Consider the following 12,628-nt stretch of genomic DNA (forward strand, 5'->3'; position numbering starts at 1 on the left):
CTAATGGTTTTAAAAGACCTATCCAACGATTTCCCACACTATAGGGTTGGATGAGAAAAAAAAAACACCCACACTTTACGTGTACGGGAGGTACACTAAAATTTTTTTTTTTAGTTTTTTATCTTACCATATTGTCGGCATAGTTTACATATATATCCGTGCAAAATTACAGCTTTCTAGCATTGATAGTCCCTGAGTAAAGCCGCGGACGGGCGGACAGACAGACAGACAGACATAAGGGTTCCGTTTTTGCCATTTTGGCTCCGGAACCCTAAAAATGAGAAGTTATATAATAAAATACAATATAATACCTACAATGACTCTTTCAGGTTATTAACTAGGTTGTTTTTTTTAAATTATTTTACCTATACTTATTTGGAAAAAAAAAATGAAATAGAGGTTAATTTTTCCCATTAAAAAAAATGGCAGTCATAATGAGTTACATGATTGAATGATTACAAAAATGAAAATATATTTTATTGAAATATATTTTAAAATTAGTTTTTTTTTGTCAAATACAGTAGATAAGTACATTTTCTTATTCCGTTTTCAAAATTGATGTTTTATTAAGTAGTAGGAACCACCTAGATAAAAATAATAAATTGTTATGGACACTGTAATTATGGTTAACTCTGTACCTATGTATGTAACATATGTTTGTCAAAGTTCTAACTTCAAAATTTTAAGGTTATACATTTTTTAAGTATAAGTATAAAAAATTTAAGCGTATAAAAAAACTTTAATCTTCGAAGTTCCCAAGACGATCCCATAAAGCTTGGGAACGGAAGCAATACCATGTCCTCGGTACCGCTCTGCTTTCAGAGCATGACATGAGTGCGTGTGAGCTAACTTTGGGGGCGGCAGACGTGAGATTGCCTTCGGAATCCAAAAGCTTAATGGTTACTTGACCTGAAATGTATATTTCAGAATTATCATTTTTTTAATTTACGACGGTGGAAGCATTCTACTCGTACACTTCCACTGAACGTAGATTATAGTTAATGTTTAGTTTTGTAACTAAGGGACCCCATACATCCCTGTATTATTACTATTATTATTTTTCATTTTTTCTTTATTTGTATACTGTAGTTTTTAAGTATTTTATTTGTAATTATTTTATTTTGAAAAAAAGACCTTCGACCAAGTTTCTTGCGGCGCATTCTTCTTGGCAAGTAGGTACCTTTTCTTTCGAAATGTATTTAACTTTTTGATACAATAAAATGCGTCAGTTTTGTGACACCTATATTGAGTGTATGAAAAAAACGTCACAAAACTTAACGTTTTTGTTTGGGATATTTTTATTATCGGAATCAATTGTGCTCTAGATTCTGTACAGGAAAAACTATATAATAAATAAATAAATATCACGGGACAATTCACACCAATTGACCTAGTCCCAAAGTAAGCTTAGCAAAGCTTGTGTAATGGGCACTAAGCAACGGATAAATATAATTATATAGATAGATACATACTTAAATACATAAATATTAAACACCCAAGACCCGAGAACTCATATTCCGAGACTCGTATTTTTTATACAAATATCTGCCCCGACACGGGAATTGAACCCGGGACCTCAAGCTTAGTAGTCAGGTTCTCTAACCACTATAGCTAGGCCATCTGGTCGACAATATAATATGTTTTTCTAAAACTGAAAAAAAGAAAAGGTACACTTTTTTGTGAAAATGCCAGTTAATTTATTATTTATATCCTAAGAATTATTATTCGTAGTTTATACTATAACGTAGCGGCGTGTTTACATTGAGCCTGTGGCACTAGGTAAGGTTCGCGGGAGTGAGAGGTAAAGCTGTGTACACACTCGCGGCCCAGATAACGGCAGGCGGTTTTAAATATTTTGCGTCAGACTAATTGTTATTCATAAAAAAATACATGAAAGAAATGTGTTTTGTTTGTGCATGATAAAAACAATGTCAATGTGACGATATAGGAAAATTTTTGATTACCTTAATTTTACAAATGCGAAAGCCTGTAAGTTAATTACTTCTTCACGGTATAGTCAAAAAACCATATACGGGACTTATCACGCTATTTTTACACAAGAAATATTTACCTCGACGTTTCGGCAACGTTACAGTTGCCGTGGTCACGAGTAGACTGAAGTGTGGGGTGTCAAGTCTGCCTAGCAGCGCGAGTTCTTCGAACTAAATAGCGTGATAAGTCCCGTCCCATTTTGACTATGAGTGAGAATCACGAAAGTTTAAAACGTTCTTCACGCTTTTTTTGCATGGACGGATAAGACTAAATTAACACATAGGATACCTACTTTTGGTCCCGGAAATTGTGTAACTTCTATGAGATAGTGATAACGAAATTTTCGCAGACGTCGCGGGTAATATCTAGTAATCTTATAAAATGTTTACAAATGCGTTTATTTTTATATTTTAGGTAATGTACTTGTTACATGTGTTTTTGTCACTACATCCCAATATTTCCAGTGCTCAATTTACAATTGAGCAAGCGTTTAAACGCGCATGTGCGTTTGCGAACTACTTTGAATGATAGTCAGCAGTAAATGTCTAGCAGTGCAACTAAAAATGGTTCTACGTTCTATTTAAAGCCTTTATTTTATAGGTACAGAGGATAATTTTGAACAAAAAAATAAGTAGAAGATAATCGCTAAGTTTTAACGTCATTTTTGCTTGCTACTATTAATGAATGAGCTTGACCCTTTGTTAACAGAAATAGTATGTTAATAAGGTGAAATCTGTGGCTCACTTGGTTTAGAAACGGCACATTATTGAATTTTTGTAGAAGATATGTATATTATTATTGATACATCTTCTTCTTAAATTTAAGATCTATGCTCTTGTCGGTGGAGTAATCCCCACTCCGCACGGTCTTTGGCCATCTGTTTGACTTCCTGATACGACACGACACCCACCCTTTCCTTCACCTGGTTAAAATAGGTCAATCTTAGTCTTCCTCTACCTCGTTTTCGTTCTATTTTGCCTTCCAGTAGGTTAAGAAAGAAATTGTCGTGTCGTATCAAATGTCCTATCATATTACCCTTTCGGAAATTTATGGTCTCCAGTAACAATCTTTTTTCTTTGGCCATGGTAAGAACTTCTTCGTTGGTTTTCCGTTCTGTCCAGCCAATCCTTTCCATTCTCCTCCAACACCACATCTCAAAGGCTTCTAGCCTTTCTCTGTCTTTGATTGATACATATCTTCTACAAATCTTTTCCATCATTTTTTCTCAGAATGAAACCTCCTTGTCACCTCTTTTGTCTTTACAGCGGTATTTAGAAACATTATCATACGACGGCGAAAGTTTTTTCTAACCCGCTGTGCACACAGCCTAACGCTACCTTACTGCACTATCTTGATTCACTTTATCTGCGAATGTAGTCGTTCGACGCAGTTGGCTGTAGTCAGTCGCCTCGCGAAGTGTATGGAAGTGACCTACTGTGGCCCTTCGGATTTTTATGGAGGTAGGTACTAACTGAGTGAGAACTTGTGACGCTACCGGCTAACGGTGCGATTCGGAACGGTACGTTTCCTATACACATTTGCTTTGTTTCTCCGCGAAAGCGTTGGGATATTGTTCTAAGTTTAAAAGAGGAATGTCGTTGCCCTTTTGTTTCAATTTGGGAAGCGTATGTGTTATATAGCTGTAAGTACTTCTTTTGATAGCATGGGACTGTTCACGTGTTCTGCGATTCCTCGATTGTTATAGTTCACAGCGAAAATGTTCGGATATATTTCGATGGGTTTAAAAGTGAAATGTCGTTGCGTTTTTGTTTCAACTGGGGAACTATATGTACGGATTGTTTTTGATGTACACACGTACTTATCTGCTTGGATAATGTGGGGGGGCGATTCTACGTTTCCGTTACTCATTTGTTTTGATTCTCTTCGAAAGTGGTCGGATATTGTTTGAGGTTATTCGGAGAATGTCGTTCTGTTTCGATAAGTAAACTGTAGTAGGTATCAGAACAAAAAGCAGCCGCTAATTTTAAAATACATTAAAAATAAAAAACACCTAATTGTTTTATGACTTGTTTATAATATGAACGTTAGCTATTTGCAGTAGCATTTTGTCATTAAAAACCCACTAGGTAAGTAAATCGTATTTTCGATTATTAGATACATCTGTGTTTAGGGTTATAATGAATGGAATAAAAACCTTTATAGAATCACTTCGGTGTCCATCTGACTGTACCTATATAAGGACTCTTTCTCTAGAACGCATGGAGGTATCAACTATTAAGTTCAAATTAATAACAAATACTCGAGTCTGTGATCCCTTAGAGCAGTAAGAAAAATCACATTTGTTAGTGGATGCGACCAGAATATAAAACCGTTTGTTAGTGTATTTTCATAAAAACCGTGGGAATCAATATCTATCACGGACTTCCTGTTGAAATAGAATTATGAAACTTGGCAAGAAGGAAGGCGTTAGCGCAAGTAAAGGCAAAAGTCCGAAAAGTAAGTTAATAAATACCGTAACACAGAAAATTATTGTTTTTCATAGAAATACTTACTTACTATCGAAATATACATCCTTCCATATCAATGGATTCTTTGAATTTTGGTATGTAAACAGTCTCAGTCAGTCTAGGTCTCTTCAAGGCTTGAGTGAATAGGCTGTTACTGAACCAGTGAGATACACCTTTGGCCTCATCTGCACTTAACATCAGGTGAGATAGGGGTCAATCACGGTCAGTTTTATGTAATAAAAATGTATGACAAGCTTGGGTAGTTTTTTATCGCGGAGAATAGTTGAAATTTTTTTTTCACAGATGGAGTCACAGCAATAGCTGGTGAACCTATAGATTTTATTGCTGGCTTTTCATTTTGAGCGAAACCTTTAGGGTGCGGGTTCTACTCACACTTGACTAGTTTTATTTAATTAACAATACGATTAAGTTTCGACAAGAAGTTTCTTGTACCGCTTCCGCTCCGAACTCCCATTGAGTGATAAATTTAGACAAGGATATTAACAACATAAAAGAACTGTTGAACCATAAAATTGAAAAAACTAAGTACGACTAAAGTGATAACTTATAGATACTTAACCCAAACTGCGATGCAGTTTTTGATCCTGATTGTCCCGATGGGTCTAATGCCCGATAGACGACACCCTGCTGTCATCTCTATTCTTAATGACATAAGATTAAAGATGCCAACTTTTGGACATAGAGACACGGATTGGAATAGAGCGCTAGTCAATTGTTATTTTACCACGGGAGGAAAGGTGCGGGGTAAAGTCAGTCTATCGGTCTATGTGTAGCAGAATAATGCAAAAGATTTTAAAAAGGTGTCACGCTCACAATACAAAGAATAAGTTAGTAACACCTAGGTATTAAGTATGTTCTTGTTCCACTTGTGACCTAGATTTGAATTTGCCATTTACATTTGTAGGAAATGTTGTTTACGTACAGATCTTGTATGTATTGTGCCGTCCCGTTCACATTCATAGTATTTATTTAGAAAGAGTAAGGACGCTATGATACGAACTTTGAATTTCAGAGTTGCCTCCAGTTGTTACCTAGTAGATATGCTAAAGAAATATCATCTTTACATTTATAATATACATACACATAGTTGTAATCACTGGGGTGGTAGCCTGCACATTCTAATCCTAACTAATATAATAAATACGAATATGTGTATGATTGTGTGCTTGTTTGTCGCACTTTCAGGCTAAAATACTCAACCTAAGAAGGACATAGTAAAGTTTTTAACCCGGAAAATTGTGGTTCCCGCGGGCACACAGTAAATAATTTCTTCGCAGCCGCAGTCGCGATCAACATCTATACATATAATATTATTATTTGATAAATTTATAGTTTGGTAGTTCTAAAAAGTTAGTACCTATTTTTTAACCCCCGACGTAACTGTTCCATTTAAATATAATTAAACACAACCATGACAAAAGATTTATAACAAAAAATTGAACCGACTACAAAAACCATGAAAATTGTCGTCGTGCCAGCGTCGACGCAACATCGACGCTCGAAAGACGCTAGTGTGAGGGGGTCACTAAATATACCACCTGCCTTTTAAATCGTGATAGTACCCCCTTTAGGGCTAAAGCTGCATGCACATTCCACCTGTCTTGCGGTCAAGGCGGTCAACGACCTTCATTACAGCTGTGTGCAAACAGTTTAATACTTCACTTGACATCTTATTTCTTCGTGTACTGGGATGAAACTGGTTCAATTAAGTGAAGGATTAACTAGGTACAGTTAGTGCAAAGTGGTTGCAACTTTGTCATAGGTAAGGCGCCTTCTAGCAAGGTTTTATTGAACTTGCCATAGTTTAGTTTATTTATTCATTTAATATAAAATACATCATAAATTACAAAAAGGTTAGTTACAAGTATCTGTATTGAAGTCGTCAATGGTAATATTAAACAGGATTAACAATAATATAAAAAAATGCTAAGAATGTCAAGTATTAAGGATAAAAAAAAAGAAGATAAAAAGATCAGATTTGTTCTCCACGAGGGATCGTCAAACAAAAAAATAGTAAAATTATAATTAAAAACATTATAAGGTCAGATTGACGTGAAATTTGGGTACAGATATGTAGTTCAGATGACCATACAATGCGATAACAGTTAACATAGAGTCATCATCGTTATCATCATGTTGGCCGTAGGACGTCCACTGTCGGACATAGGCCTCCCCCATAGACCTCCAGTTGCTTCGGTTGGAAGCGGCCTGCGTCCATCGTGAACCAGCGGCTTTAACCAGGTCATCCGTCCATCTCGTTGGTGGACGCTGCGCTTGCCGATCCGCGGTGTCCATTCGAGAACTTTTCAGCCCAAACGACTATCCACTCTCTGTGCTATATGGCCACATTGTCATGACATTACAAAATAAAAAAATAATCAGCCAAAAAGTTTGCATTTTTATCGGAAGTTTTTACGGCGTTCCACTACTAGGTAGTTTAATCTGAGGCAACAGAATAAACCCAAATTAGTGCGAATAATATCTTTTACCCCGAAATCTGACTGCGAAACAAACGTGCCAGCTTCATTTCAAAACAACGGGAAAACTGTTGCAATTATTTCATAATGGACTTATTAAAAAAATGCTTTATCGTTCATCAACCGTGTACCTACCATGCGCGTGCGTCACTCGCTATCAAACTCAAACATAATTAATTAATCGTGGGTTTAGTGATATGCGGGTAGTTAGTTGTTTATTGTTATTTTGATGTCAACTATAGGGTACTGGAGGAATTTTCCAGGACACAGAATTTAACTTAATAACTGTTGCCCGCAACTTCGACTGTTTTGCGTGGGAACTTTGCTCTTTCTTGGTATTGAAGTAGGTCTATATTAATTAAGGATAACGTAGCTTTCTACTAGTGAAACAAGTTATGAAATCGGTTCAGAATATGAAGTATAGAATTTAAAGGAGGACAGACTCCGTGTATGCAAAAGTGTCTGTCGAAAAGTTTTAAATAGGCGGCACTACAATACTGCCGTCATAACGAAAAGCGGAACAACTAACATTTTTTTGTGAAATTAAGTAAAATTAAATACATATTCAGAATCAAGAAAAAAAGGCGCATCTGCCTGATTTTTTGTATATTGCTTCATAATTGGCTTTCGGAGATACCGTTAGCCCATAGGGCACAACTGTACGAGATATTCAAGTTTATTAAAGCAAAGGGGCATATCAGATATATTTGGCTATGGTTAAAATTAGAAGGCATAACTTTTCAAGTACCTATGCCGTTTATTTTTTTGATTTTTTAAGTGATGCTTAGTTAAAAAGGCTCATTTGAATGATATTAAAAATAAAGTGCTTTATGTAGGCTAAATGTGCCTTTTTTCAATGTTAAACAATTTTGAGTATCAAAATGGAAATACATAAAAAGGGCATAAATAATTGAAAATATGCCTATTTTTCCTAACATTGTATCCACTTGTTTAAAATGTTAAAATGAAAAGGCATATTTGGTTAGTTATGCCTATTTTATGTTGCAAAATTATTTTTACTTTATTTATTTGGTTAAGTAAAAGCAAGAAATAGGATTAATTAAGAAAAAAATAATCAAAATAAAAAGTATGTATAATGGTAATCAGAAAAAATTAGAATAATCAGTTGATTACCTATGTATTATTTTTTGTAAAAAACAAAAAATCTTTCACCATTTATTTTCTCGAGTTTACCAAAATGTTAGATGTGCTCTTTCGCATTCCGACGGCAGAATACCAAGGGGGTAAATTTTAAGGAAGGCTAAAAATAGTTCGGGGTAAAAGGTCATATAAAAATTCAATCATTGTTCACGTGTTCTCACAGCAGTTAGTATAGGATATATACTAGGTTTTGTCCACAACTTCGTATACGTACTCGTAGACAATAACTTTTTTAAATAATACACATACTGGTTTTTAACGGAAGATTTTGTTGCTTTTCTGCGTTATTTTCCGACGGATCTTTATCACCGCATCCAAAGAAAGCATAGTTAATCTTAATCGACTCATCTTATTCGAATGTACTTTTTAATAAACTTTCGATCCAATAATTAAGGTAATAACGGGAAAGATAACCGACACGTACGGAAGCGACGTTTGGACTCGATTCAACTCGATTATTGGTTGCGTGTATAGGCGCGGAAGCTAATTGTATGAAAAGCCTTCCTAGTTTTGCAAACGATATAGTTTTTTTATGGCTGCGTCGAAATTGCTGCCAGTCTGTATGTAAATTTGTAATGCATTGATTTTAGACGACATTGGAAGTGTTAGACTAGACTAGACTACTTACTATCCATAGTACAAGCTTTGCTTAGTTTGGGACTAGGTCAATTGGTGTCAAGTGTCCCATGATATTTATTTATTTTATTTTAGACTGAAAAAATATAAAATAGTTAACAAGCTTTGAGGACAAAATGGGAATATTATGTCCTTGATAGTAAAAAACTTAATAAAACACAGTTTATTTCAGACAGAGTCCATTAGGCGTTAGTACATTATTCACTTAAAAACTGTGTTAGTAATTAATGTATGTATAAGTGGGATAATAGGTGAGTGTAGACAATCTAATATTTAGAAGAAGGGTACCTAAAGCTAACTAGTAGGCACAGGTACCTATTCAAAATACCACACTGCTAACATTAGTTTTATTTTTAATACTTGATCGATGAGTTTCCTTCAAGTTGCCATCAACACCACTTTGATGGATGGTCCTCCGATTTAGTTTAAACTAGAAGCGATCTTTCTGGTCTGTAGTACGTGCATAACTTCCTATTAGTTCCCATCAGTCAGAACGAACGGCATTAGTATAAAACAATATTAATATACTTTTCGTTTTATCACTTAAAATTTAAAGTTCTTCGTCTTCTGGACATCAAATGATAATGACATTGAATTTACCATTGTGTAGGTTAGTATCTCATAATTTCTAATATGTTCTAGACATGTTCTAGACCAAACAATTGGCCCCAAAACCTACCACTTTCAACTGCACTAATACCGGTATATATTCAAGAGTAGCGTTTGGAAGTTGTTACGGCCAATTGAGCCGTCCCCACAAGTGGACAATTGCTAATCCAGTCCAGACACTATAAATAAGAGCCGTGACGCCAGGAGATTGAGTGATATAGTCCGGGAGCTGTACTTGTTTACCCTTTTATTTGCTGTTCTCTCTTTCTCAATCTCTCTCTTTGTAGTAGACTGACCACGGCCGCTGCAATGAGACTGAAATGTCAAGGTACTATACCTTGATAAGTTCGTACGTGACACTCAGTAGAACTCTGTCACAGGGAGCCTCTGCTGCCGAGATTTTTTGGTGCGGCAATTGCTGACTGTAACAGGGTTACAACGTTCCACAAATACCATATCCTCGCACCGCTTACCTGCCTCGCGCATCTCTGGTGAAAACACAGCCATAACCATGTCATAACCATTTTCCTTGTCACGCGCCACGATGTCATTATGACGTTCGTTGTGAATTTGCTCTACTATGGAACACGACTCAACTGGTGAGATAACACACCAAGAAATTTAAAAATGTGAAAAAATTCTCTATCTTGCATGGTTACATGTTATAGTCTTAAGAGTCGCCAGTACGCTCGCCGCTGATCGCATTTTCATACAAAAGTAGTTTCGTTTTACGAACAATACAATGAAACAAAATAAAACTTTGCGACTATAATGGGAGCGGCTATTTTGATGCTTATAATTAGTTTTCGTTCATATTCAATGTAACATAATAAAATCACATTAATTCCATGATTTTATACTTTGCTATCACTATCACTCTCTAAAGTACGTTTTATTTAAATAACAAAAAAAAAATATAACTAAAACTAACTTACTCTAATCAGAAAAAAAACATGTTAAGCGTGAAATAAATACTATCACATTAATTATAAGTTTTTCATGAGAAATGGAAATTCGATATTGTTTTTTTTCCGTTACATTTTATTTTAACCAAAACTAGTTAGTTATAAACATCGTAATGGCTGCTCCCCTTATAGTTGCAAAGTTGCGTTTTTATCCGCGAACCTACGTTTGTATGGGGACGCGAGCTTACAGGGGAATCTTAAGTAGTGATCCGAAAGGCGGCATTTTAGACAAGATAATTGTGTTGTCAGGCTGTTCTTTGCGTACATAAAACCAAATCGTCCCGCCATTTCTCCTTCAGTCCTTCCTTCATTTTAACATAACTTCAGAACGCTGTGCTGTGACGTCATTGGGGTTTTATTTGCCGTTGTTTTGGTTTAGAACCCTAAGAACACACTCAACTAAAGGATAGTGATTTTTTTATAATTAAAGCCTACCTAGTGAACGAACACAAATTTTACTGATCATTTTATTTGTTCGTTAAGTCAATTGTTTTATGCTAACTCTCATAAAACCACTAAATCAAGTTTCGTATCCATGAATGGCGTATAAATTAAGGTGTCAATTTGAGGCTTTATACTATTACGTAACGAATTAAGTAAAGAAAAGTTAACTTAACCGGCATCATTCCTCTAAGTGCCGTTAGTACTGTAATCTAGTACGACTGTGTCTAAATGATCCATTACTTTGTACGAATAAAAGCGGCAAGTCCATACATTGACAAGTGGACATCGTAACTGTAAATATCTGCTGGGAAACCTTTGGTTACCCCGCAATGTAAAGCCATTGCTGGCTTTTACTCGCTCAGTGTAATCGATGTTTAATACCAAACCAATGAAGCGTTAAAAGTGAGATTTTTTCACAGAATCGATGGAAATAGTTATAAAAACTAGGTCTTTCCATTGAAGCCAGAAACTGTTTTGATGTGTGAAATCTGGCAAATCTAACTGTGATTAAATTTAAAATAAAAGCCAAAACTAATTATTTAGTCTCTATTACAAATCGGATTGGATGTTTTGCAATAAATTTCAATTGTATTAAGAAGTTATTAGTTACAAATGTTTAGGCACGCTAATTTTTTTAGGTACTCAATGCTGCAATTGTTATTTAAATTAGGAATTATTTTATAAAGTTGTTACGTAATTTTAAGGCTGACTTTGTTTGTTTAAAAAAAGTTTAAACCAAGTTCTGAAAATACCGATAAATACAGATAAACACCTCATTCATTAAAATTGGAATAAGGTAGCCCCAGTCAAAGCTGAGTGCATAAGTTAACTCTAAAATAAGCAATAACCCTATTATTCATAAAAAATACAGATTTGTTATGAGAAAAAAATTTTTTTTTTGTGAAACAAAGACAAATGTTATGTTAACATAAGCTTAACAAGCGTTTATGAATGAAAAGAAAATTACATCTAAGTATGTCCTTCGGTACCTTCCAGTCATAATACACACAGAATATAGATAGTAGATACCTAGGTACCTTTCTGCTAGTAATGTCCTGTCGACATCACATACATCTGCCAAAGAAATCATTGTGAATTTGATTATGAAAGGGTCCCACATTCATTTCAGTTCATTCATTCATTCGATTTAGTTTCAGTACTTACTTTGTGAACGTCTGTATAAAGGCATGTATCAGAATGCGAATCACCAGTCCCACTTACCATTTTACATCAAGTCTAAAACACTAAAGATTATCCACACCTCGCAATTTATCTATAGACGCGGTAAACCATAAATGCATGCACACAATGGAGTAATATCCCAATAACCTATGTGCAAACGGAATGGAGGTCAGCTGCGCAGCCGCATTAACATTTATGACACCGGGACACGCGGTGTGACGTCACCGGTCATAAATATTTAGAGCGAGTTACGACATTAAAGAGCTGGGATTTGCATGTGAGATAGTATTACAGGCCAGACTAAACTGCACTTAAGTAATCACTTCAATACACGTTTGTTGTGGGCTGTCCTTTTTAGGGTTCCGTAGTCGTATTGCCGGCTCTAGTCTTGATCGAGGCAGAGCGAGACTGTCGCCTCTTAAATGCCATTTAAATTTTATTTTCACTTATCATGCTCGCAATGTTCGTATTTATGCTAGATATAGGCGACATAAAATTACTTTTTATGCTCTAGTGCATAAAGTAAAACTTTTGTCTAAGACCAAGGTGTCAACAGCCACAAACGAAAAAGTTTATACATACTTTTTTAATGTTTTTTAATTTATATAAAACTATAATTTTATAATAATGCATGAAAAATAAAAGGTAAGTACATAGAAAGTGAACATAATTT

The 12,628-nt window shown here is 35.2% G+C and overlaps 1 protein-coding gene across 2 annotated transcripts in view; it reads left to right on the forward strand.

Moving 5' to 3' along the window:
• The first annotated feature begins 3,343 nt into the window (after window positions 1-3,343).
• Window positions 3,344-12,628, forward strand: part of IP3K2 (Inositol 1,4,5-triphosphate kinase 2) — a 243,161-nt gene continuing 233,876 nt past the window's right edge. The window contains exon 1 of one of the 2 annotated variants that reach the window (XM_074089935.1): window positions 3,344-3,452. The gene's annotated coding sequence lies outside the window, so the exon portion shown is untranslated. Of the gene's footprint in view, window positions 3,512-12,628 lie in introns of both variants that reach the window. The other variant, XM_074089937.1, reaches the window with a different exon arrangement.

The sequence above is a fragment of the Choristoneura fumiferana genome, chromosome 7 (genome assembly GCF_025370935.1).
Source record: "Choristoneura fumiferana chromosome 7, NRCan_CFum_1, whole genome shotgun sequence".
Lineage (NCBI taxonomy): Eukaryota > Metazoa > Arthropoda > Insecta > Lepidoptera > Tortricidae > Choristoneura > Choristoneura fumiferana.